A 27,249-nucleotide genomic window follows, 5' to 3' on the forward strand; every position below is an offset into this window, starting at 1 on the left:
AGTACCTACATTTTGGATGTTGTAGTCCTAAACGTCGCCATGTGGTCTGCTTAATCTCCTACTGAACCAGTTTTCAAAATGAGACTGGGGACTAGAGGGAAATAGAAGATTAGGTATATAAAGGAGTACTAGAGTATGTAAATCACATATTGGTAAATCTGTGCTTATCTAGTGTCTATCTTTGATGTATGTAAAGTATGTTATAATTATTACATATTTATATATGTATATTAGTATATTAATATTATATATATTAAATACATTTTTATATATTAAAGTTCTTCTACACATGGTTAGATCTTGTTTAAACACCCAGGATCTGCTTTGTAAAAAGCTGTGTCTAAACTGTGTCATCATACTTAACATACCAGCAAGAGCAGGCTTGTTATTTTTTTCACTGCTTGTTTCACAGTAGAATCACATCTGAAAATGTTGCCATTGCCAGAACTTACTTTTCCCTCTCACCTATGACCTGATGCTTCAAGAATTTTTCTAGGAAACACAAAATGTATCTTGTCAGCCCAAAAGGATTTTTAATGTTATTCCTTTACTTGTAGCAGGGAGTATTCAGTTGCTGGGCTTGTTTACATACATATATTGTTTATATACATACATATGTATATATATATATGTGTGTGTGTGTGTGTGTATGTGTGTGTATATGTGTATATATGTATATGTGTATATATATATATATGTATACATCTCCTAAAAAAATACCAACCCTGTTAATATTATTTCCAGATGAAAAGTAAGCATAAGCACATAATTCCCCCTTCCAAATTACTTTAAAGGATTTTAAGGAACAGCTTATTGTAACTGCTGTTAAAGCATTGCAGATACTTCTATTAAGACTTTTAAATGTATATAGTTTTAGTCATATGCATTATTTTGGTCTAAAGACCTTTTTTTTATAGTTTCTAACTATATAACTATATAGAATGAAGTAAAATTACTCTAAAATATTTTTGATGCTTAGTATTGTATTTGTTAAGGAAAACTTTAACTATAATTTTAGTTATTTCCCGTCTGTCACTTAGGTAAATAGCAATGAGCACCAAACATATTAAGTTACTATAAGATAAACTTGCCAGGCTCATCTGTACAGCTGCATATTCTGTTCTTAGCTGTGGCAGATTCCAGTGTTTAACTTAGCATTAAAATAAAAACCTACTTCTTTCATCCTACTTGACATCTTATCAATGTTTTGTGGAGGCAGATGGGCCTGCCACGGGTTTCCCTTGGAAGGATGTGCCTTGAGTGGGCTGTGCTATTGTGTAATAAGGCAAAACCTCCCTGGGAGAGATACCTCTTGAACAAGGCCATCCTCCATTGTCATGGTGAGGTATCCCACCATGCCTTGATGACTATGCTGATTCTTCGTAACCCGTTGTTTTTCCCCCCTGGTACAACCCTGGGTTTCCCCCATAAAAAAACCCAGCCTCTGCCCAGTTCAGGTGGGAGCCACCGTCCCTGGCTACCCTTCACAGAGCTGCTGGACAATAAAGGCTGTGTCTGTGGAATTGCCACATGGCTCTCCTGTCTCTCTGAATTGGCCAGGGATAACCTAGCAAGTCGAGCTGAAATCACTGAGCTGGAAATCACTGAACTGGAAATCACAGAGCTGATCACTTGCAGCCACAGGTTGCACTTTGCTGAGGTTACCCTGTGGCCAGGGATTCCCAGAGACCTCCCAAAGGCTGTCTCCTAGAAGTTCTCTCTCTGGGAAGGTTGTGGAATCGCAGGTCGGACCAACGGACCCGGCCTGGCTGCAACAGGTTTAACCTGGCAGGTTGCTAAACACAGCACAGTCAGTCATTTGTTCTCCTCCACAGAGGGATGGGGAACAGAATTCTGGGGATAAAAAAGAAAGATCTGGGGGCAGGGACAAAGCTGTTTTAAAGGACTGAATCTGAAGGGGAAAGACTTACATTAATATTGACAAATGAAATAGAATATCCAAAACTGCACACTGCAATTGCTCATCACCCATGGAATAGTGCTCAGCCAGTCTTGAGCAGCAACCCCTAGGCAGCTTTCTCTGTTCTGGCTGTCTCCTTCCAGCTTCTTGCAGTCTCCAGGCCTTTTCTCTGGTGGAGTGGTATGCAGAGCAGAAAAGTTCTTGACTTAATTTAAGCACTCTAACAAAAGCTAAAACATCAGTGTGTTATCAACACTAATCTCATCCTCAGTCTAAAACTCAACATCTTACTTTACTAAGAACACTAACTCTATCCCATCTTAAACCTAATACATCTTAAAGATGTATTAGAATACATCTAATTTTACATGACAAAAATCAAAACTGCACTGTTCCCATATCTTCTCAGTGAATGATGATGTGACTCTGCAAAACACTGCAGTGTTAGGGGTAACTCAAAATGCTAGTAGCTGAAATATGGAGCAAGATCTCCAAGGGTCTCCTCATGGAAAAATTAGTGCTTGCAGTGGTGATTGTTCTTCCTTAAATAGAAAGAAATTATTTTTTTTTTAAAAGAACAAGTCAGGAGGAGAATCTCAACATGTTTTTTTTCTTGTAGAAACAGCTTTACAAATGAACTGGAGCATACATGAACACTTTCAATAACTTTTTTATAAAAAATGGACCAAAGCACTGTATTGAGCTATTTTTCCTCGACTGTTTTTACAATGTTTCAGTATAATATTGCAAAATACTGCTTTTCAGCTGTCATGTTATACACGAGTTCCTGCAGGGTCTAGGTATATATACCAGTATTGCAGACAGAAACAAGGGCATGCAGAGTAATTGTGCAAGAAACATCTATTTTGCAGAGTGTAGGCACTGTATTTTTGGTAGCTAACTGCTGCTTGTCTACTTAGCAATAACACTTTGACACTACTAAATAAAATCATTCATGCAGCGAAGTGCTGCCTGATAAACCAGATTGTTTAATTGTCAGGTCAGTCTCTGGATCTCTTGTGGATAGCCTTCACCTGACTGTCTTCTATAAAGCCTGAGGGTAGTTAAATCTAGGGATGACTCCCACAGATAATAGGCAAAAAAATTATTCAAGGATTGGCTCCCTTCACTCCACATATGTCTCCAGCTTTCCCACAAAGAGCTTTGTACCCTGTGCTACCACTGCTTGTCCTCCTGACACAAAAGAAAATGTTAAATATGCTCAGTTTCACACCAGGAAGGATGCACTCAGCTGAGCTTTTCCAGTTTTTAAAGCATTTTGACTGGGAAAAAAACCAAAAAAAAAAACCAAAAAATGAAAAATGGAAATAAAAAACTTCTGGGAAAATAATTCTATCTTAAAATCTGCAATCTGCTATACTGGGAACTTGCTTTAACAGGGGGGAATACTGTTCTATTTATCAGTACACATAGCTCCAGTGGTATCATGAGCTTTCCTTTCATCTGGTTAGCAGTGAAAATTCCTGATAATCCTGATAATCATTCTTGATTGCATGATTGCATGATGCAACCATAATTTTTGTGCTTTCAGCAGAAATAAATAAATAGAATACAACTAAACCAGTCACCTGTTATGTTTCATTTTCCTGTAATTGTACCAAACATACTCCAGTATACTATGGTACATATTGTACTGACTGAGCTGTAATTCTTCCTTTTCCTGGATAGGTGTTTTTGCTTATTTAGGCTTTTTTCCAGAGTTTATATAAAGAGAGTATTAGATTGTAAAAAATACGGTGTAAATGAATTTTCTGTTTAAAAGGGTTTCTCTTTTTTTTAATTTTTTTAAATGTTACTGTCTACTGCTTTTCTAAAGACCATTCCATGTTGCAGTCATATTTAATTCTTTTCAGTGTGATAGGTTGACTTTTTGTAATGAAGAATATAGCTGCATTACTGAATTCAACCTTTATGTCTGCAGTGGCTGTAGTTTATTTAGAGATGCATACACTTGACTATAGAACAACTGTTCATCAATTCAGGTGTCTTGGTGGTTGAACTAAAGACACCTTGAAGACTTAAAAAGTGGAGAAGGAGAAAGACTTGCAATGTATGGCTTAAACTTTCTAAGCAGTGCAAGGCTTACAAGAAAATAATGAATCAGGAGAAGTGGAAATGCTGTTCTTAGGTAGTCAATATTTCCTCCGCCATTGGTTTCTCCTGTCTATAGCTCGTACTTTTGCCTTAATTCTTTCAAAATATGCTAACTGGAAGAAAAAACAAACAGTTTGACATCTGGTAGAAATAAAAGAAAGGGAAAGATGAGAAAATAGGAGGAAGGGAGACAAAGGAGGAAGGAAAAGAGATAGACATTCACATATGTATCTATTCAAGTCTTTAAAAACAATACACTAAAGTTCTAAGACATATTTCATTGGAAGATGAAGCTTATAGTTCCTTTAATAAAGTTAATTTTCCCTTTTTAGTAAAAATGCATAAACTGGAAATCAGACTGCATTTTATATAGAATGATACAGGCATAGCCTAATAAACTGAGGAAAAATTTAAAAAGAATATTAATATGCCTCCCGTGAAGTAAATTACACTATACAAGACATAAAATGCAAAGGCAATATTATCACCAAGACACCATACCAAATCTGTGGGAAAATGTTTCTATCAACATTCAAATAACTGCAATAAGTTTAATCTATAATTATTTTTATATTCTGATAGCAATTAATAACCATGTAATAGATTGCAGTCCTTCAGTACTACAGTATAATTGACTATCCAGATCTACAATTACCTTAGTAATGAATTCTGTACAGTATTTTTTAATTTTCTTCCCCTTGACTCTTAGAACTGGTAAGGTGACACAAAACAGTCAGTCAAGATACGGATTTGCACGTTCATAATTTATGTACTCTCACTCACCTCACAGGAATGAGTGAACCCATGTCAGTGTGAAGAGTACACAGGAGGAAAGAAATTAGCATGTTCTGAAAGTATGAAAATACAGAACATTTAATTCCTGCACACTGATTATCAGTGCTGATACAGAACACTAACCCTGCAGCAGCTTTGATCTTTAAGGGCATGATGTATGGGAAAAATTGAGGGATGAACACACTATAATATAAAACTAAGTCAAACCAGTTCCCTACTGTACCAACTAGACCACAGAAACAAGAGTACATACTTTTCTTGCTTTTCTTTTTTCTTTTTTTTTTTTTCAATTCAACTCAGGGTTAAAGATTAAATTTTCATTTTCAAGAGCTCATTTCTATTTTCCTCTTCTTTAACACATACAATATTTTATGTCTTTTTCAATGGCAGTGACAACACTCAAATCCATCTAATTACATAACACATAGATCTATGATAATTCTGTTGCAATGGATATATATCACTTGCTTTAAAATTGCAGAAGTATTCCTTAACTTGCCTTGCATTCCTTACCACATTCAAAGTCACTTAGATTTAGGTATCTGGGCTTATGTTTTGGATCTCTGGGAATACTGAAGCCCCCAGTGTTAAATGGAACACACTGGATGAACATAAAATGAAGGGAGACAACGTCTCCTATTCATGCTGAATTCACATTACAATTGATCTTAGTAACTGAGTTAATAAACTTTTGCATTAACTCCTTCAGACTGGAGTGAAGCTGCTTGGCTTCCCTTTAGAAATGACTGTTTAACATTACCTCCAGAGGCTTTTTACTGCCATTGCCTTTCTGATTAATCTGCATACCCCTAGTTTTTTGCTGTTTTTCTGCTGCTGTCTCTTCACAATAGAGTCTAAAAATTCAGGGGTTATCCTTTCTCAGTAGATTGATCCATCAAATCTCTGATTACAAGGAGAAGTATGTTTCTTAGTCTTGTTTTACTGTCATGTATATCCACTGCAGATCACTGAGGAGACTGAGAGTTTGCTGTTCTCACATATTCCCTTGTGTGGTGGATTTCAGCACTGGCCAAAAACCACCAATGTACTTACTTATTTCTTGCTGTGACATACAGATTAGGAGGAGGACAAAACGGGCTCAAACCTTAAAAGGTAAAAAGAAACTTTATTAACAGAAGTAAAAGAACAAGAAGTATCAGAATAAAACCTTCAGAACCCTCTTCCTCCCCCTGCCCAACTTCTTTCCTTTCCCAACTGACAACGTAGTGACAAAACCTGGGATTTTAAACCAGTTTCCAACTATATAGTCTTTCAGCAGTTCTTGCAGGGAGAGGAGCTTTCTCTGCCATGCCATGGAGAACTCTCCCCAAGAAACAGTTCTCTTGTGGCTTTTCATTTCCACTGATAGCTGCTGCACAGGAAAAGTTCTGAAATTGTGAAATTCTTTCCATTTTCACAGCCCTCCTACAGCTGTGTCCATGGGCCATGAACTCATGGGGTATTATTTTAAGGATGAGTTGTTTGAAGGCCAAGGTTCTCTTCATCCATCTCTGTGATCATCTTTATCTCTGGGAACAGAGGTTTTCTTCTTCTCTCTCTGGGGGCAAAGGGTCTTCATCACTCTCATCTCTCTCTCTGTTGAAATTTCTCATGGGATCACAGCTCCCTCAACCTCTGCTTGGCTCCATCATGGTTACCTCTGCTCACATTCACAATTTGAACACTTTATCCCCCCATACTCTTTCATGAATTAACGGGGATATTTCAGTGTATTATTGTCTGTCTCCATGGCCTACCAAAAGAACTTTCAGCCCCATTAGGGCATCTCCTTATTCTCCTTCCATCTGAGGCTTGACTCCTTCTTTACTGACCTTGGTGTCTTTGTGTTGTCTTTCTATGTTTCGTCACTCTTTTCCTCTCCATTGAGAGAGGATTAAGATCTGCAGGTCTCACCTGTGCAGTAAAAGTGTTAATATCTCACCCAGGCCAGCAGGTGGTCATGGGCAGTGGCTGCAGCAGTCATGGTGTTGCATTTCAGGCTGCACTGGGCCCCTCCCTCTGTCCTGCAGCTGCTAGGAGGAAGGGGGAGCTCAGCCTGGGGCCCAGCGGATCCCAGTTTGGCACAGCCTGGGGGCAGGGGGGCTCCATTCCCATCTGAAGCTGGAAGCCAAGAGAGAGATTTCCCAGGCTTGCCTGTTTTTTAAACACGGAATTCACTGAGGTAGATCTAATTTCTAAATGGTTCAAAATGTTGTCAGTTCTCAGAAACAGCCAGCTATTGGCCTTTTCCAGGCACAGAGGAAGCTCTTAGAAGCTTCTCTCAGGAAACTAATTTCTGTGGGTGGTTTCTTCCTTCTTCACCAAATATCAATCAATGTAAAACCACCACACCTTGACACGAAGTCATGCTTGGCCAGAAATTCACCCTCTGGTATCTTGCACTGTTCTTAGTATCAGAGAATGCCTTTAAATATAAAAGTGTATTTTACATAACAGGGTACATAAGTGAAGAAGGATTTTATGCAAATTAAGTTTAAAAACCTGCAGACTTAATTGCTTTAATTGCTTCCCTTCTTACAAGGGAAGTGTAAGAGAATTGGAATTGTTCAGCCTGGGGAAGAGAAGGCTTTGGGAAGACCTAATTTCATCTTTCCAGCACCTGAAGGAAACCTGCAAAAAATATGGAGAAAGACTTTTTACAAAGACATATAGTGGTACAGCAAGGGGGAATGGATTCAAAATGAAAGAGAATAGGTTTACATTAGAAGCTAAGATGAAATTCTTTACTGAGACAGTGGTGAAGCATTGGCACATGTTGCCCAGAATAACTGTGAATGCCCCATTCCTGTGAATGATCAAGACCAGGTTGGATGGGACTTTGAGCAACCTGTTCTAGAAGAAGGTGTCCCTGTTTAAGACTGGGGAGGTTTGAACTAGATGATCTCTAAGGGGCCTTCCCAACCAGGCCATTCTATGATTCTATGACTTTATGATTATGAAAGCTGGTAGAGTGTAATATGCATGAAGACATTTCTCCTGCCTCTTGACAATTGAATTTTGATTAGCTAGGATTACTGTAGTGCTGTGCATCTCAACTAGGAATAAAATGATTGTTAGCACTAGAGAATAATCTGCTGCTAAAAAAGACTTAATGTGCAATAGCCTGTGTGGTATGGATGCAAATTTTGGATGTTTTAATATGTAAAATGGGCTTAAGGGCTTTGCAGTATGTCTGTATAGACATACTCCTCCATCCAGTGTTGGAGCTTAGCATCAGTAATGCAGTACATTCAGCAGCTGAGCCTTTCTACCATTTTCTGTGAATGTTCAGTCACATAGTAGTATTAATATTTTATGACATTATATTAATATAATTTTTTTCTGTAACTTGACCTTGTGAATGTTTATATTTTGAGTAATGTGTTTGAAAGGTACGCAGTATGTGGAAACCAAGTAAGTCCAAAGATTGAAAGTAGTTTCCTTTGGCCATGACACCCAGAAGAGTTTGAAACAACTGTGTTGATTAAAGCCGGTATAAAAGTGGAATTCACAAATTAAGTCTGTTGTTGCACATCTGTTTCTCAAGATGCTGCTTTTCACCTTAGCTTAATGAATTTGGAAACCTCTTGTGTCTTGGCACAAACTAAGTACTCTCATTTTTAAATTCAGAGGAAAAGTTTCCCATCTGGCACTCTATACTTAAAAACAATGACAATATTTTTTAAATAAATATCCTAAGAGGTAAAATGCCACTGTATTGGTTTTTACTGTGTAAAAGAAAACTGGGTTCACACATGCATGCAAAATCTCTTCCATCTCGGGAAGAAGACAGATTTGTGAGGTAGGATTTATCTGAGAAAGCTAGTAGGAGAACCAATAGGTAAGAGACTGGAATCTAGGTTTGTTTTACTTGCCTACATTAACAACAGTGAATCAACCAGTAACTCACACACAAATTTAATTCATTCAAAAATTTAAGACTAATGAAAAATAAGTTTTGCTTCTTCTCTCTCACATACTGCTGAATTTTTCGCACTGAACTCACATTTCTGTACTTATGAAAGTGCTATAGGTTTTCATGGATTGTTCCCAGTGCGAGGGACAAGTGTGATCCACACTCCTTGCCGGACCTTGCAGTCCTCATCTCTGCTGTCTGTAGTGTGGATCGAGACAAAGCAGTCATCACGTCACCATGCTACTCCTGTACAGGAACAGCCTGACCAGCAAAGTGACTCAGTGATGACTAAACATCTCAGCAGGTTTTTTTTTGCATTTGGATTTACTCAAACTTTCGGAACTATGAGTCCACAAGGCAAACGTAGTTGAGGTCCAGGAGGCATAAATATTGTTGTTAAACACACAGTGAAATCCCACCATTAAAATAATAAAATTAAAGAGATGTTTGAAAGCCTGAAGTTCAAAAGTACAATATCAGCAGGTTGCAAAAACCTATCTCCCAAACAATTTCAAAATGTTTCTCTCCATTACAGGAAAACAGTAGATATATATAATTTTAATGAGAATTGATTACCTTTTCAGGTCCACGTTCAGTGGTTAATTTTCTATTGAGCAGAGACCACAGATTTCCATCTCACTCCTTCTTGATGTATTTTGTTTAATTTTAACATATTAACTGTCTCAAAGTATCCTGCTCTGGAAATCTGAAGATTGGTGACTTGCTTTTTTTTTTTTAATGTCAAATGTACTATAGATTTCGTCTTGTATCCCTTCTCACCTGTGCTAGGGCATAAAATGGCATCAAAAATCTTTTACCATTCCTTGTGCAGACCTCCTATAGAAGGCAGGAGCAGTTTTTGTTTCCCATCTACTCTTGACTTGATTTTCACACTCTGTTTTTCAGAGAACAGCAGCATTACCCTTTCTACTTCTTTTTAGATCTCATCTTTTGGGGACAATATGTTTAATGTGCCAATAGGTTTCTGCTGACCCCATATAAAACAAAGCCAGAAGGAAGACATCATCCATCTCTGAGTTCAACGGTGCCCATACTGCTTTCTACCTTCTTTTAAGGATTTGGGCTAAATGCATTGACTACTGCAGGGTAAGGAAGGAAAAGCAAGTGATGAAAGGCAAGGTGCAGCAAAATCATACAAACTCAAAAGTCTTAATTTGCCTACAAATTATGAATTTTAATGGCTTTGGTTTTTTGGTGTCTTTCCTTCCTTGTTCCTTCCTTTCACTTTCATTCTTAATTTATTTTATTGGTGTCAAGGCAACTCAGAAGAATTAGAAGGATTTTAAAGGATATAAAAAAATCAAACTTCTTTTCTCAAAAATAGCACAGACTGAGAAAATGGACTTAAATATTGACTGAGAATGAGATGTACTTGGAGACTGTGGCATTTCCTTGTAATGGGCAGGCTCAGCACTGAATGACTACAGCTCTGAGAGGAAAATGCAGAAATGTGCCTGTTAAATAAGCAAAAGTTTGTACTCCCTGTACAGTCACCCTTTGACGTCACATCATCTTTGGCATGACAAATGCACTATGAGGACTGACTTTTTAATAGATGTAAGATTCTCATTTTTTTGGAGAGTAAATATCAGCAAAATGACAAATGAAGAAAATTTCTTACTATCATCTGTCAATCTATTTATCTATCTATATATCTATCTAGCCTAATTTGCAAACATCACACTTTGTGTTTTGTTTTGGCTTAAACAAAAATCTGTGAGAAGTAGATTTCTACCTGAGCATAGACTGCTTTTTGTAGTGAAATACAAATATGTGGCTTTTATTTTGTAAATAGTTTGTTTTAAATAATTCAAAGAAGTATTTAGGAAACTATTTTTATTTTCAAGATATTTTTTTTTAAATTTCTATTGCTACAGATGAAAGAAATATGAATGCATAAACATAAAAAATTAAACTTTTGGTATTGTTAAACCTCATTGTTGATATTTTTCTGGGTAAAAAAAAATGCAATTCTGTCATTCTAGAGTTTAATACTCATAGTGTAAAGAAGATGAGTCAGAAACCTAGCTTCTATCTTTGAAGGATTAATACCGTATCTTGGTATTGTATTCATGAATGCACTCCAAGACACCTCTTCAAAATTAGACCAAAATAAAATTCACTTAATTTCATTTGACTCAAAAAGATGCATTTATTTTCCTGAAGCAAAAACTTGTCATACACTCATATGTTCCCTTCCTTCCCCTAGAGAACACATATGTCACCTCCATGCTGCTTCAGCCCACTGAGGGAATAATAATTTTTAATAAGACTTCTATAAAAAGACAGTTAATTTGCATGTGAAATGTTCTGAGAGCAATTATGAAGAACAACCATGATTACAGATATCAGTGCAAACAACCCTGAAAACAATTTTATTTTCTGGACAGCACCATCAGAACACTACCAGGTAAACAGGGTATATCAGTTGTTTACTGATGAGACAGAACACAATCAAAACCAAAGACTACAGTTGTGGAAACACCATAGAACCAAATGTTCTTTGAAGAAAATAAAACTGACATATTTTGAGAAAAATAAGCCACACTTGTATTTTTGTACCTTTCTTTACACACTGAAATTCTCTTTTTGTTCCAGAAAATATTGCTATGTCAGATATGGGCGATTATATCCCACTTGTAAAATCAGAAGTTGACTATATAGGTTTTTTTTCCTGTGCTTAGAACTGGATGGTGTGTGTTTACTTCATTATCTCCTCCACCAAAGGAAAGGGCACAAAGGCAAAATATTGCTTTTACTGGTGGTGGTTGAACGCAATTTTATACTTTGTGTTATTGGCACTTATCACTACAGAGTTAAATGTAGCAACCTCTGTCTAGAAGGAAACAATAGGAAATAAAGTAGACCATCATAAACTGTGCTTGCCTGTCAAACATGTAGCAATGCCTGTCAGTATAAATGAGAGTCTGTTAAAAGAATGGTATTTTAATTGAATTGTGTGGATTTAGAACACTATTAGTTACACGCTTCTCCATAAAAGGTATAATTAGGACTTACTGAGATAGTATCCATTTGGAAAGGCATTCACTAGATATGGTTATACCTGCATTTAGATGGGAAGATTTTGACTGAGACACTTTCAAAATGACTGACCTTTTCCCACTGAGGAAATCTAGGCTTACTTCAAAATAAACAGCCTACTAAATGCACTTAATCTAGGCTCATTAGAAGTCTTTAGTTTGCATCCTACAAAGTGCTGCTAATACCTTCCAGAATATTTTATCAAAGAAGCAATGCACTGTCTAAATCAAAGTTCTCTGTCACCAGGGTACTTGTTTAAATCCTAACAGATGTTTTTTTATTAATTTAATAGCTGAAATTCATAAGCAGTCACCTTAAGATAGATATTCTAAAGATTTATAATAACACATAATCTTTTAGATGAAATTGCCTCAGTTCTGCATCATAGCTGCACAGACACTTCACAAAAAAAAGCGAGGTGCTGATTGTCAGTCAAATGTGCATTTCTCACACTAAAAAACCCACACTGGATATTTGGTGACATGAACCTGTACTTTGCCCTGGTAAGATTTTTCCAGATGTCTATTTATTGTAGTAATTTTGAAAACTGTTTCACAGACATTGGTATTCTAGTTCTTATTCTCAGGAAAGAGAATCTTTTTTCATCCAGAATAAAAGTAAGTTTTACCATATAAAATTAATATTCCTTGGTATTTCCCTTTTAAAGCTCAGAGTGACTCTTTTTAAGAAAAAAATTGAATACTTTATTTTTTTTTCCTTTATTACTGAGATGAACATTTTATTACTCAGATGAAAAGATTTTCCTAGAAATGATAATATATCCCTTGTGTTAGAAAATATTATCACATCCCTTGAAATTCATTCTTAACAAATTCTAATCAAATGATAGCCACCTTGGTTCACGTGTGTTTCTCAGGGAAGTACATGTAACTTTGCTTTTCTTACCAACTGTAGTAAAAAATTTGCAGACAACCATTTTTTAAAATGTGAAATCTTCCTTTTGACAAGACATTTTAGTATTCCTGAATCTTTAAAGGCAAAGAGATTTATTCTACATATAATTTCTAAGTATTTTTGTCACAGAATGACTAATTTACAAGATGTTTGCCTTTGCTATATGTTTTACTACAAATTAAGATCTTTTTGTCTTGGAAATGTTTGTATTATGAACCTTTAATTGGTTGGTTTTGAGTTATTCAAGAAGTTCCAAAAGAATCAAGAAGGTCCAAAAGAATCAAGAAGGTCCAAATGAATCAAAAAGATTATTTAATTCTTACAGTGATTAATAAACCTATTTAGTGAGACCTGTGCCCTTATATATTTTAACCCTCTTTTTCAAAAGTTTATCAAAATGATTTTTCAGTCATGCATTTTAGTGCAAAAGAGATCTCTGTCAACCTTGAATTTCATGATGTTATTAATTGTTTGATTTTCTTCAGTGTAGCCTTCCTTGGCTACTTGTAAAACATTGGTTTGTTCCACTTACAGATAGTATATATCTCCTGTACTTTCAAGCTTATAAGTCAATCCTTTATTCAGTGCTATAAATACTATATTTTGTCTAAATATTTGTAGAGGTCTGCTGTGCAAATTCTTCTTGTTCTTGTAAATGCTTAGGAACCCCATTGTAACTCTTTTCCAAAACGCTGGATGTGTTCTTTTGTCTAACATTGCACATGGCCTTTGTTTTTTCTTAATATTTGTCTGTACTATTTCAATTCTGAATGCAGAAAACACCTTTCTGATTCCCTTTCCCTTTACTAATTTGGAATTATCATTATTGCTACAGGACCTGAGTATCATAAGCACTACATGTGTTTCAGTCCAGACTTCATGACTTCTTTGCTTGGCAAATTTAATTTGTAGGGGTAATTCTGGGTCTCTCATATGACTTTGAGTGTTTTCTTGCATTATAATCTGATCTGTCGTTTAAACTCCTAAATTCAATGAGACTCATACTTCAGTCTTATGTCTGGGACAGATTGCTTTATGATTCATTTCTGTATCCTTCTTGAAAAAACATGAATCGATCACAATGATTGCTACAGTTCTGTAGCATTCCGAATCTAGCAATGTCTCTTGTGCCTGAATTAAATTAAAATTTTGAAGGAAAAATATAAATCAATAATAAACTATGGAAAAAATAACATTAACTGGTTTGTCTCCCTCCTGGTGCCACCGCTTGAAAATATGGAATAAAATAGTCTGAACTTCCACTGGCTGTTCTATCCACATTTAGAAATTATTCAAAAGTTTGTTTGGGGTTTACTTGATTCATAAGCCGATATTTAACTAAACTCATGTACTAAAATTTTCTGGTGGCACCTTGAAAATATGCTTTACACTTGAGAGTTCCTCAGTTTCTGGCTGGTTCCTCGGTTTTCCAGCTGCTTATTTATTTCTTACACACCCCAAGGATATTAAATATTAACACCCCAGCTCCAAGAATTTTGTCATAATCATATACTTTTCACTCCCATCACCATTTCAATTCAAATGTCTGTGGTCAAACTTTCGGAAGTACCATGATGCAATGCAAGTGAGAATTTCCCCACTGATCCCATTGTCCTTGGCATCCATGGATTTGTTCACAGATAAAGTCAAACATTGATTAAAGCTGAGTAAAAAATGAAAGGAAATTGTTCTGGTCAGAAGAAGGACTTACACAATATACAAAACTGATTACTCTTAGTCTGGCAGTACTTATGACAATGTGAAACAAAAATGTCATGTGACATTTTTACTGATCTTGCAAGCACAATCACAGCTTTTCAAAAGAATTTTCTTACTCCTCTAGCAAGAAAAATTGAATTATTCTTAAGAAGAAATATCTACCTATACAAAGCTGTATATTTCTTGCTCCTTTAAGGTTTCAAAAATTACCTTGAATGTGCTAAAAAGTTCTGTGATACACAAAGATTCTTAACAAGTGCATTGTGTATTAAGTCTATTTATTATCTGGTTTGTGTCTCTAGCACATATTGGAAAAAGACTGGGAAATAGAAATATGAAACCCAGGTTTAGAAAATTAAAAACCTTTGGATTAGATCTGCATGATTTCCACTAGATATCAACAGTTGTGTTCAGATGATAATAAATGTCACCATTTACCTACCAGGCTAATGAACATTTTGGTGGGGACTCTGCAGTGCTGGTGAACACCTGACTAATTTTCTAGTGATTCATATATATCTGCAGGACATGGTCAGGAGGAGCAAAATACAGGGAACTTCTAAGCAGATGCTCTAGCTGTGAGAAGTACAAAAACCATGTCAGTGCAAATTGGTTAGCTGCTGCTTTGTTTCTACTTTTATTGGGTTTGCATGGCAAGGTTTTTATAACAGGAAGGCAACACGGCTGGCTTCTCTGAGAAACTGCCAGAGCTTTCCCTATGTCCAATGGAGCAAATGAAGCTCCAAGACCGACCCACAGCTGAACAGGACAGGGTTATCAGTGGCAGTGGTAACATGTCCGTGACAATGCATATTACAGGGTGAACAAGCTACTGAAAACAGCATTTTCAGCTGGAGAGAGGAGTGAGAATATGTGGGAGAACACAACTCTGCAAACACCAAGTTCAGTGAAGGAGGGAAGGAGGTGCTTCAGGTGCAGACCATGGTGAGGCAGCTGTGTATCTGCAGCCCATGGAGGTCCATGGTAGAGCAAATATGCACCCACAGCCTGAGGAGGACAGGATGCTAAAGTGATGGGATGCCCAGAGGAGGCTGTGATCCCTTGGGACACCCAGCCCAGAACAGATTCTTAGTGCAGCCTGTGGACTTATAGAGAAAGAAACCCACAGCAGAGCATGTTTGCTGGCAGGACTTGTGACTCCAGAGGGCAAACGAATGGGAGAAGTCCATTCCAGACTTCACCCTCTGGAAGGGACCTACCCAGGAGCAGTTCATGAAGAAGTGCAGCCTGTGGTAAGCACTCTATTGAAGAAGTTCATTGAGAGCTGTCTGCCATGGGAGACATGCCCTCACTCTAGAGTTGGTGAAGAGTATGAGGAGTCTTCCAGCTGAGGAATAAGCAACAGCAGACACCATATATGATGAAATTACCTCAATTCCCATTCCATATCCCCCTGCACCACTTGGGAGGGAGAATGGAGAGAAAATTGGGAAAGAAGTTGAGTCCAGGACTAAGGGGGGAGGTTAGGAGAAGTTTTTTAAGATTTGGGTTTAGTTCCTATTACCCTACTCTGGTTTGATTGGCAATAAATTAAACTAATTTCCCAAAGCCAAGTCTGTTTTGCCCCTGATGGTTACTGGGGAGTGATATATCCCTGTTCTTACCTTGTCTCATGTTTCTTTTGTTATATTTTTTTCCTCTTATCCAGTTCTAGGAGGGGAGTAATAGAAAGGCTTGATGGGCAACTGACATCCAGCCAGGGTCAACCTCCATATCACTGCAGTCACTTATAAGCCTCAAGTAGAAACCAGGTCAAGCTTGGATGCCATGAAATTTTAAATGTCCAGGTTTTACAATTCTAAGCAGGTCAGCTACTTAAATGTGCAATTAACATAGTCAAGGAAAATAATGCCAGATGAAAAAATAAATTCCATGACTGAATGAACATTATTTTGCTCATCTGATGTTTGAAAAAGTGTCAAATCGATATCTCTTAGATGAGTAATTTTTTTTATAGTGTTTACTGGTGGTCTTAGAATGAAATTAAGCTTCCATCTAAAGTGACATTTATAGAGAAGTCATAATTTACAATGTGGATTCTAGGTATTCTAATTTCTGAAGGTATCGAAGGATGCTTGACTGTTATATAAAGTATTGCTTAGATCTTTTCAGGAGTCAAAATTGCTGAGGTGGCCCTCAAAACCCTGTGTAATGAGAGAAATTGCAGCAAAAAAAAATTTATCAGTGTTGCCTTTTTTTTCTTTTGGCTTCTAGTACTGAGGTCTCGGCTAGAGGAGACAAGATCCTGCTATGAAAAATCTTGTGGTCCTGAAGCACAGCTGATACTGGAATACACAAGCAGACATTGAGAGGATGGATGAGACAGAAACATTTGGCATACTGAAAAAAAAAATACAACTCAGGATATAAACTGACCTAAAAAAAAAAAGATTTTGCTAGGTTGACATTTGCAATTGTTTTGTAATACACCAGTGACCAAGGAGGAACAAGTGAGTTAAATACATAATTGTCTGAAAACTGAGTCATAATTCTGTAAAGTTTGGTACAACACTTCAAAGAAAAAAATCTATAATGATGAAGAAAATGTAAGAAAGCTTATTTCTGTTTACCATTAAGCTAAATTTAATATTTTTATTTTAGCAATTTGGGGTGTGAGAAAGAAAAAAAAGAACCTTTAAAAAATAATGGATATCAAGTCAGATAATGTTTTTTAAAAAGTCTATAGACTGATTTTATCCTGTAGAAATTCTTCAGGGAGCACAGACCTTGGAAGATAAAGACTTTTTTTTTTTTCTGCTGAACACGTAGTGGGAAAAGGTGATCTGCTGTGTCATAATAACATTATTTCTAGATGTTCTGTTATATCATATCTCTGAGCCTACATATCTTATACCAACATGATGTGCTGTTTTCATGGTTTACAGCCTTTTTACTGGATATCTTGCTTTAAGGGCACAATACCCCATAATTTATAATTACAAGTGAAATAAAGTAATGCAGGGAGAGCTCTGCAAGTGACTAGTCTCTGGAATTAATTTCAGCATTTTTACACTAACTGTGAAGAACAGAAAAGGTATTTTCTTGGAAATTTTGAAAAATCCTACTAACATATTCGAACTTAAATTCCTGAACAAAGACATTAAGTTCTGAGCCAAATTCAGTTTCTGGGGTACTTTACAGTCCCTGTAGATGGGAATTTAGGCTTGAAAACTTTCTTCTCTGAACATCTTTCTCTGGGCTTAGGCCTCAGATCAAGCCTACTTTCCCAAAATGTACTATGTAATGACCTAATCAGCTAATGATCTGACTGACCTGACTGAAGAAATTCAGTCTGCTTTCCCTGGTGCACAGTCAAGCCATGAATATGGGATAGTAAGAAGAATGGCAATTTGAAGCCTTTGATCTAAATGTTTTCAAGGCCTTATTATAAATTGTAATTTTAACACTGACTCAGACCAAAAGAAACTGTTATCTTAATTGCAACAAATCCAAGAATATGTTTTCTAACACAGAATTGATACTAATTTTGTGAAAGCTGAACTTTTATATAACAGTTACATCAGCAGAAAACACTCCATATTCCACTCAGCATTCTCTGAGGTACCAATAATCATCACCATATGCCTGATACTAACCTGATTTAGGCACTTAGTGTGAGGTATTTTCCCATCCCCCATATCACCATATATATGGGAAAGAGACCCCATTTTTATAGTTGTAAGCAGAGAAGACAATGGGTAGTCTCTAAGAATATTTTTTTTCACAGCAGTGTTCCAGAAAACTGCATCTTATTTTGAAACAATGCAGAGCCTCCTAAGAAGCAAGTAATACATATTATGAGCATGAATATTTTTCACGTTTTCATAATGCTCTAATAGTATAGTACAGAATAATGCCACAAAAGAAATACTTTCATTATTCTACATACTACAAGACTAGAAAATATTTACTAGTATAATTTCAGAAAAAATGTTAGGATTGGAGGAAGAAAACCCATCTGCATTCAGTTATACATAAAGGGGCCAGAAATACCTACATATTCCATGAGTCAAATCTTGACTCCTTAACAGAGACATGTATTAGAACTTGACTGTTGTATTGCTTTAACTTAGCCATTGACATGTCATGAATTTTAGGATTTTATTCTTCAGTCATGTATTTTTAATTTAATTGAACACATTTAATTTAAAATCTCTCTGAAAGTAATAAAGAATGGGGAAAAAAAAGAATGCAATACAAATAGTAATCTGAATAATAACAGCATTAAAAATAGACACCTTTTTGATGACTAACAAAATGCAGTATTTTCTTACAAAAATCTGTTAAACACATATTTAAAACTAGGTTATAAAACCATTTTGAAGTATTCTACCACCAGATAGGATCACTGTGATTCTTAACGCTTAATTCCACAGAAACACAGAATCACATAATGTCTTGGATTGAAAGAGACATTAAAGATCATCTGGTTCCAATCCCCCTGCAGCAAGAAGGGATGGCAACTTTTTTAGATAAAGTTTTTCAGGGTCACACCCAGACCCCAGGGATTGGGCATCCACAAATTCACGTTGCAGTGTCTACTTCCCTCTGAGTAAAGCATCTCTACCTAACATCTAACATAAATCTCTAGTGTCTTATTTTAAAACTGTTCCACCTTGTCCTACTGCTATATCACCTTGTAAAATGTTGCTCTCCCTCTTTTTTAAAAGCCCTGTTAGGGTACTGGATGACTAAATGGTCTATGAACTAAATGGTTCATGGACTGTTAGGAAATCAAAAGGGCAGAGTTCAGGCTTTACTATTACTATTAGAAAGCTAACATACTGAAAATACTGATTATCCCTGACAAATCCTGGTAACTCTGGGATTCAATGAAGAATATACCTTCTCTTTTTTTTTAGCATCTAAGCACAACATTGCATCTTCACAGAACTGTATCAGCATTAATGCATTGGCATAATCATAATGTAGGAAGGCTGCACAGTGCAGATCTTATCGTTTCATCTGTCTGTGAGCATATGCAGAACAGCTGGTAAAGGCTAGTGGGAATACAGAGATCATCTCCTTTGCTGGCTCAGGAAATCAAATTAGGAAATCTGGATTAGCTTCCTCCTAGATTTGATCAAAATCCAGAAATGAGCCATTAAGCCTCCTTTCACCCTTCATCACTAGCTGTAGGCTAATCACAATGTACCTGTCTGCTTCTGTAGAGCAATGAGGATAAAGTGACAAGACCTTATCAAGACATGGTAACACACACTGACAGAATCAGGCTTTGTACGTAATGAGCATTAGATGACATTTCTTTTAAAAAATATGGTGCCAACCTCTATTTTGAGGAATAATTTAGGACTAAAAGCAATGACTAAGGATACAGACAACAATTTATCAATTTATACTCAGGATGTCTATAGTTTGGCAAGATGAATCTGACTGTGGTGTTGTTTGTAAAACTTAGTTACTCTTCAGGTAACAGTGAACATTTTGCTGTCTCATTTATTTGGTAAATCCAGAAGTCATTTCAACACAGTGAACTGGCTTTAAGACCAGTACTAGAACTTGATCCAGAAGCCATCCCTCAATGAACAGGCAATCATTACTTGATAAGACAGGTAACAGTAGGTGCTGGATTTTGATTTTCTGTACAGGATGTTTCCTTAACTCCCTAGAAAAGAGTACTTGCCAGTATATTAAAGGCTAAATTTCATTAATTTCTTAAAAAGAAGGGAAGAGGCATTTCTGGCTGGTGTGCAGCTCTAGTCTATGCAGTAAATGTCTTGATCTAGATATGAAAATATATATCAGTATCAAGTTAACTTGGGTTCAAAGGCAGCTCATATCTTTTTATGTCTTTTCATATCTACTCATATCACTTTTGTTGTATAGAGATCCTGGGCAACAGTTATAGTTTACCTCCAGACAGCAGCCAAGCCCCACGCCTCTGCCACTAGTTCAATCCTCTACCAGCAGGATCGTGGAGAGATTTGGAAGAAAGAAAACTTGTGGGTTGAGACAAAGAGGTTCTGTTAGGGAAAGCAAAAGTCACTCACACAAGAAACAAGGAATTAAATCACTATTTCCCATGGGCAGATATTCAGCCATCTCCAGGAGAGCGGGGCCCCATTGTGCATAACGCTGGCTTGAGAAGGCAAACACCATCACTCCAAATGTCACTGTCTTTCTTCCACTTGATATACTGAGCATGATGTCATATAGTCTGGAACACCCCTTTGGTCAAATTTGGTTTCCTGTCCTGGCTGTGCCTCCTCCCACCTCTCATGCACCTCCCCAATTCTTTGCCATCGTGGAAGTACCAAAACTAGAACAGGTTTTGGCCCTGTATAAGCCCTGCTCATCAGTAACTAAAACTTCTCTAAATTATTAAACCTGTGTTCAGCACAAATCCTAAACACAGCCCCACAGAGTCATTGTGAAGGAAATAATTCTACTAACACAACAACTAATACCCCAATGTCATGACCTCTACTTCAAATCACATTTTGTTACCTAATATCTGGTTAGTTTTTAAAATATTGAATAACAATCAAGTCAACAGTGTCTTTCTCAAAGGGCATGGAACATGCACACAAGTGTGCAAATGTAATCCTTTAGCACTAAAACAAATATCTTTCAGATTTTAGTTTTTATTGAAATAGACAATTTGAAAGCCTTTTTGATGAACCTATGTTAATCTTAATAAAATCTTAATAAATTATGTCAAATATCTTCAGCTGAATTATTGTTCTTGGAACCAATATTAGGATAAATGGCCTATAATTTTTCAGGTCATCTCACTTTCCTTTTACATAGAATTAACTTGGTCTTTGGAAAAGTGCTTTTAAACTTTATTTGAAACCTATTAATATCTGATAATTTTCAGAAGCCTAAATTTAGTAATCAGTATTTATATCCTCCTGGTTAATGTGAGTATGAAACATATGCTGTCAACATAAAAAATGTATTTTCAAAGGTTTTCCTCCAAATTCAAAATAAAGTAACAGAACACTTCCACCCATGCTTGATTACTAGTGCCCATGCTTGATTATTAGTGATTATTAGGTGCCATACTTCTATAAAAAGAGAAGACAAGTGCTACAGTTAAAATAAATACACACTTTGGACACCAGTAATTTTTGTCATATCCAGTAGATGAAAAGCCAAGTGGAACAGGAAACAGGAGCTAATATATAGCACTATATTTTAAAACAAAACAACAAAAACACAAACAAACAAACAAAACCCCCCCAAAATACCCAAAACCTTTTCTTAATTATTCCTATTTTATTTTAAAGAGGAAGTCAAGACATTTTTCTTTTATTCTGCTTAGTAATGTAATGAATCCTAGAAGGCAAAGAGAATGCCCTCTTTATTTGAGGGTAAACATCTCCCTCTTCTGGGACTTCCTATGAAGTGCCTGGCAATTAAGATTCTGGACACTTCATGAGGCACTGTTTAGTCCTCCATGCACATATCATATAGGAAAGGTGGCCATTCATTCTTTTAAATCTAGTGGGTCATTAGTTCGAGGAAGTATAGAAACAGGCTTTTTTCTGCTTATTCTCCTTGATATTTTTTATGACCCAAGGACCTAATTTTCTTTGTTACAGAGCTAATCAAAAACTGCAAAAGCAAGGCAAAGGGAACATATGTTTTTAGGATCCTTCAGTTATTAGTAGCACATTATTAGCATAAGGCAGAATCCTACCCCATTTGTCTTAAATTATTAAATAGTCTAAGACAAAATTAAAAGGCACTATCTTCTTATCAGACAGTTACATTACTATGTTAAATGGTTGGCCAATTTTCATGAATTATTAATAAACACAGCAATTTAGCCAAAAGAAAGTTCATTAATTTCCAAAGGATTAATAATTACAGTCTACCCTTCTCTGTGCAGCAAGTATTCTGAAATTGTACCTACTGACAGCAGGTACATTTTTAAAATTATATGTGCATATTTCTAGCAGAGTGCTCATCTAATATAAACTGTTCCTTAAGCTTATCAGCAAGAGCCACAGACAATATTATGCTAGTACAGATGTGGTTGCCAACCAAATGATCACAGGTTTATGTAATGGTACCACATTATAGGAAACCACTTGAGACTATGCTAATAGAAAATGTTGTTAAAATGAAAAGGGGTGCAGACTTTATCTGGACTGCTAGTACAGACAATCATAATTTATGGGAGAAATATTGTCTAGCTTGTAGGATTCTGAGATTTATGAAAAAAGCCATTGTGAACAGTTCTTAAGTATATCTTGTAGTCATTTTTGTACAGAACTCTGTAATATCTACCATGAATACAAGAAATGCAATTATGTCTAACTCTAAATATCCATACATATGTGTAAGTACAGAAATGTTCATATTTATGGACAGAAATACAAAAAATATCTTTTGTATACACATGAAAATTATCAGTATTATGGAAAAAGCTTAATTTGGAAAGTTTATATATGTGAATACATAGCATGTGTACACAGGCTATTTACTTAATTAATACACATACTGGATTAATCTTTTGAAGAAAGTAATTTCTGGTCTATGTACCATGTAAGTGCTTATATTATTTTGCTTCATTCTCTTAATGGAGGGTAAGCAAAACCATGAATAATTTTAAAGATGCTTTAAACTAATTTATAAAGAATATAATGAAGAATATGGGAAAAGCTTGACATTTTCACAAATATTTCTGCTCATGATTATATATTATTATTTATAAAAATTAGGGACAATGTTAACTACAAATCAGAGGTTTGGGCTGGGTTCTTTTCTATGTTATTATCTCATACTTAGAGAAAGGCCAGTATTTTCAAAGCCATCGCCAAGTTATTGTGGTTTCTCAGTACAGATGGATTAGATCAGATAAACCACAGAATGGTTGAAGTTCAACAGAATATCTGGAGGTAATCTGGTCCAAACACCCTGTTCAAATAGACTCTATAGGATAGTGTCCCAATGGATTTCTAATATCTCCTCAGCCTTCCTGGGCAATCTGTGCTTGTGCTCCTTCACCCTCCCAGTAAAGAAGTGTGTCCTGATTCAGAGGAACACCCTGTTTTTCAGTGTGTGTCACATTGCCTCTGGAGCTGTCACTGGGCACCACTGTGAACTGCCAGGTGTTGTCTTCTGTCTTCTTTACAACCTCCTTTCAGGTATTTCTACACAGTGATCAGATTGATGTCCCTTGAACTTTATCTTCTCTGGAATGAATTTCTCTCTCACAGGAAGGATGCCTCTGTCCTTTAATCACCTTTATGGACCTTTGCTGGATTCTCTCCATTATGTCCATGTTCTTCTTGTACTGTGGAGCTCAGAACTGGCAATAAGACTCCACTAGTGCTGAGTGGAAGGGAAGGCAAACTTTCCTTGACCTAGCGGCAACAATCCTCCCAATACAGCCCAAGACACCATTAATGCTTTTTGTTCCAAAGTCACATTTCTGGCTCATGTTCAGATTGGTATCCACAAGAACTCCCAGGTTCTTTCCTGCGAAGCTGCTTATGTTGGGGCCAATAAGCCAAAATACTGATGCATGAGTTCTTCCTCCTTAGTACAATGATTTGTACACCCTACCATTCACCCTGAAATAAGGATGGTCTCATCACTACTGCATTGTCATTTCCACAGCAGAAATAACAGCACCACTACAGAAGGCAGTGAAAAAAGAGCCCCTGGTTTCAGCCTGTGTCAAAACTTAAATCTACTTAAATCCAGACCTGTGAGGAAAAAGACTTTTCCTTAGTTTTACCTGAAACAACATTGAACCCACATTAGTATAGTTTATCCTAATATGAGACATGAAATTATATTTTTTCAATATGATTCATGACAATATAATAAGTGCAACATGTGTGTTTCCAGTGTGATTCAATGCTTTATAAGTGAAAAAAATAAAATTTGAGTGTTACTTGTATTCATAATAAACAAGCAGCAGTGACTCATCCCCAGGAGTTTAAATAGTTTGCTTATTATGGATCAAGGTGCTATTCTGAGATTTGATTGTGTTTTCATTCCCAAACTGAACGTTATTCCATTTTAACAGGTGATATTTAAGCAGTCTTCGTGCGACCCCTGGTGGAGAAACTTCTCAGTAAATCGTTATTTGCGTGAAGAAAATTAACAATTAGCAATAATAATACCTACCTGTGTTAGGCTGACCCACTTTTTTTTTTATTTTTTTCTCTTTTTCTCTTGTAAATATTCATAGTCAGATATACACACATATTATTTTTTTCTTTACTGTAAGTAAAGAAAATGGACATAACTGGGTTGGCATGTCTGTGCACCATACATGAATTTAATTCTGCTTATAAAAGTCTGTTGGAAATCCTTTTGAAGACTTGTAAAATTAGAGGGAACAATAAAATTCACAACACAGCACAAATTTCAAGTACTGTTTTTTTCCAACTTAAATTTCACTAACAAAAAAATTGAAGTTTTTTAGGACTTTTTTTTCAGGCTGATGGAAAGGAAGGAATTGACCAGCACCACCATGGGCATAAGTCCAGCACAGTAAAGCATTTTAGCATTACAAAGAGGCAAAATCCTAAAATGTATTTGATGTGAGGGTGGTGGGGTACTGGAACAGGTTTACCCAAAGATTTTGTGAATGCCCCAACCTAAGCAGCGTCCAGGACAAGTTTGGTGGGACCTTGATCAGCCTGGTCTAGAAGAAAGTGTTCTTAACTATGGCAAGGGAAAAGGAACTGGATGTTCTTTAAGGTCCCTTCTAACCCAAATCATAATTCCACGATTCTGTGTATATATTTGTACATGTTTTTTTCAAAATAATTAAGACACAGATATTTAAAAGAGTTTTTGTAGTACATCATAGGTCAATAAAGAGAGAGATGAGGCAGAAATTTTAGGCCTAAGTTCAAAATGTATGTTCCCAAAATTACTATTCCGTTTTATAAGATAAGAGTTCTCTAATTGTTCAGTTTATTAAAAACAAATTCTCTTGTTCCCTACATCAATAATATGATCAGTCAGGCAGTGAAATTGTCAAGTTTTATATTCTTTTTTCTTTATAAGTCTTGACATAAAACCGGTGGGTATTTTCTTCTTCTTCTTTTTTTTTTTTTTTTTTTATTTTTAAGATTAATTTTCCATTCCCCCTTACCTTGCTTTGTTTTACCCAAGAAAAAAGTAAAAGAATCTTACAGTATCTCCCAGTTCATAAGTACTTGAAGCGCTTACTAAACCCTGGGAAAAAAAATCAAGTCATTATTTTTCTTCCATGTAGGATAAATTTGTGAACCCATATGTTCCACTTCTTCACAAATACTTAGTAGAATGTCTGTACTAGGAATGTATATGGAGACAGGAAAAATTATGAAGAGATGCTTCATGACTGCTAGAATGCATCCTGAAATAGTTTGGCCAGTGCCAGGTGGTGCTTGCTAACACAGTGTTGAAACATGAGTCCCAGGATGTTACATGACACAAAGTGTTCTTAAAAGAAATAGAGAGGAGGCTGCCCTATTTTTTGAGAGAAAAAATGATTTTAGTCAGGAACACACAAGAGGTGCTGTGCTGTTTATCCTCACAGCCAGATCTGTTTTTATACGAACAGATACATATCTTTTGATGTTTTCAATGTTCTTGATTAAGTCTCTTTTGTTAATGTTATTCTACTTTGGAATCTGGACATGATTCCATTACACCATGGAATGCCTATTATTATTTCCAAGACACAATTAATTTTAAAATATAACAGGGACATACCTTCAATTGCATTAGTTATAAATTAATTAATTCTGCATATATTCTGAAGAAATACTGTAATAACCCATGTATAGGGTTCCTGTAGATTGTTGTCTTAATAAAGTGTCTTCTGCATTCCAGGCATCCAATCTGATTAGTCAAGCAGATGGATGAGCACTTTGTTCACTCCAAGAATAGGCTTCATTCTATTTCTGAATTGCTTGACTTAGTTTTGGCATTTTGTGCTGGCTGGTTGTTGCAGTTCACCACCACAGAACAGGTTTAGTCTTCTCAGACTGTAAACGTTTGACTCAACTTTTATGACTATCATAACATTCTGAGGTTGAAAAGCTTCGAGATAGATCTCTTGTTATCCTAGGGTGCTTTTCAAAGAATATATTTGAAATTTAATAGTTCACACAATGGAGTGACAGCATCAATGATGAAGGGAATTTTTCATTGATGCAATCAGTCTCTAGGAAAAAAAGCAGATATTTTCACAGGCCTAAAAATTGGCCTGGCTAAAAAAGGGTTAAAAGAAAGAGACTGAGGAAAATGTATACAATTTAACATTACTTCTTCATTTTATTCTTCTTTGATAGTTTTAAAACACCAATCTTTTTCCATTCTTTCTGATCTAAGTAGGCATAGATAAATAGAGGAGAAATCACAATGGCTCTTGAATTTATGAAATGGGGACTTCTTTTCACCAGGAGAAATCTGAGAGATTGGAGATAGGCTTTTGCTGGCAGGCAAGCATCTACTTTGAGACTGTCTACTTTGTTACAGAATGTTTTTTCCCCTGAGGTGGTGTAAAAGGACAAATAATATACCAATCAAACAGCTAAACACAGAGGCTCAGATCTGAGTGTTCTATGGCAGTAACTAAATGCAGTATTACTCACTTCAAGTAATCCCTAGAGCTTTTAAGGCCAATAGCTTTCCAATTGCCATGATACAACAAAGTATGACTTTTACTGTTAATTATTCCCAAAAAACTTGTTTTGCCATTATCTGCATAGCTGGTGTCTGAGTGTTTTATAACGGTAAATGGCTGCGTTTTTCAGTCTTCCTTGCTTATCTTTTAACTTGTATATGCATTGTGATAAAT

This window comes from Cyanistes caeruleus, chromosome 3, assembly GCF_971803275.1.
Source record: "Cyanistes caeruleus chromosome 3, bCyaCae1.hap1.1, whole genome shotgun sequence".
Lineage (NCBI taxonomy): Eukaryota > Metazoa > Chordata > Aves > Passeriformes > Paridae > Cyanistes > Cyanistes caeruleus.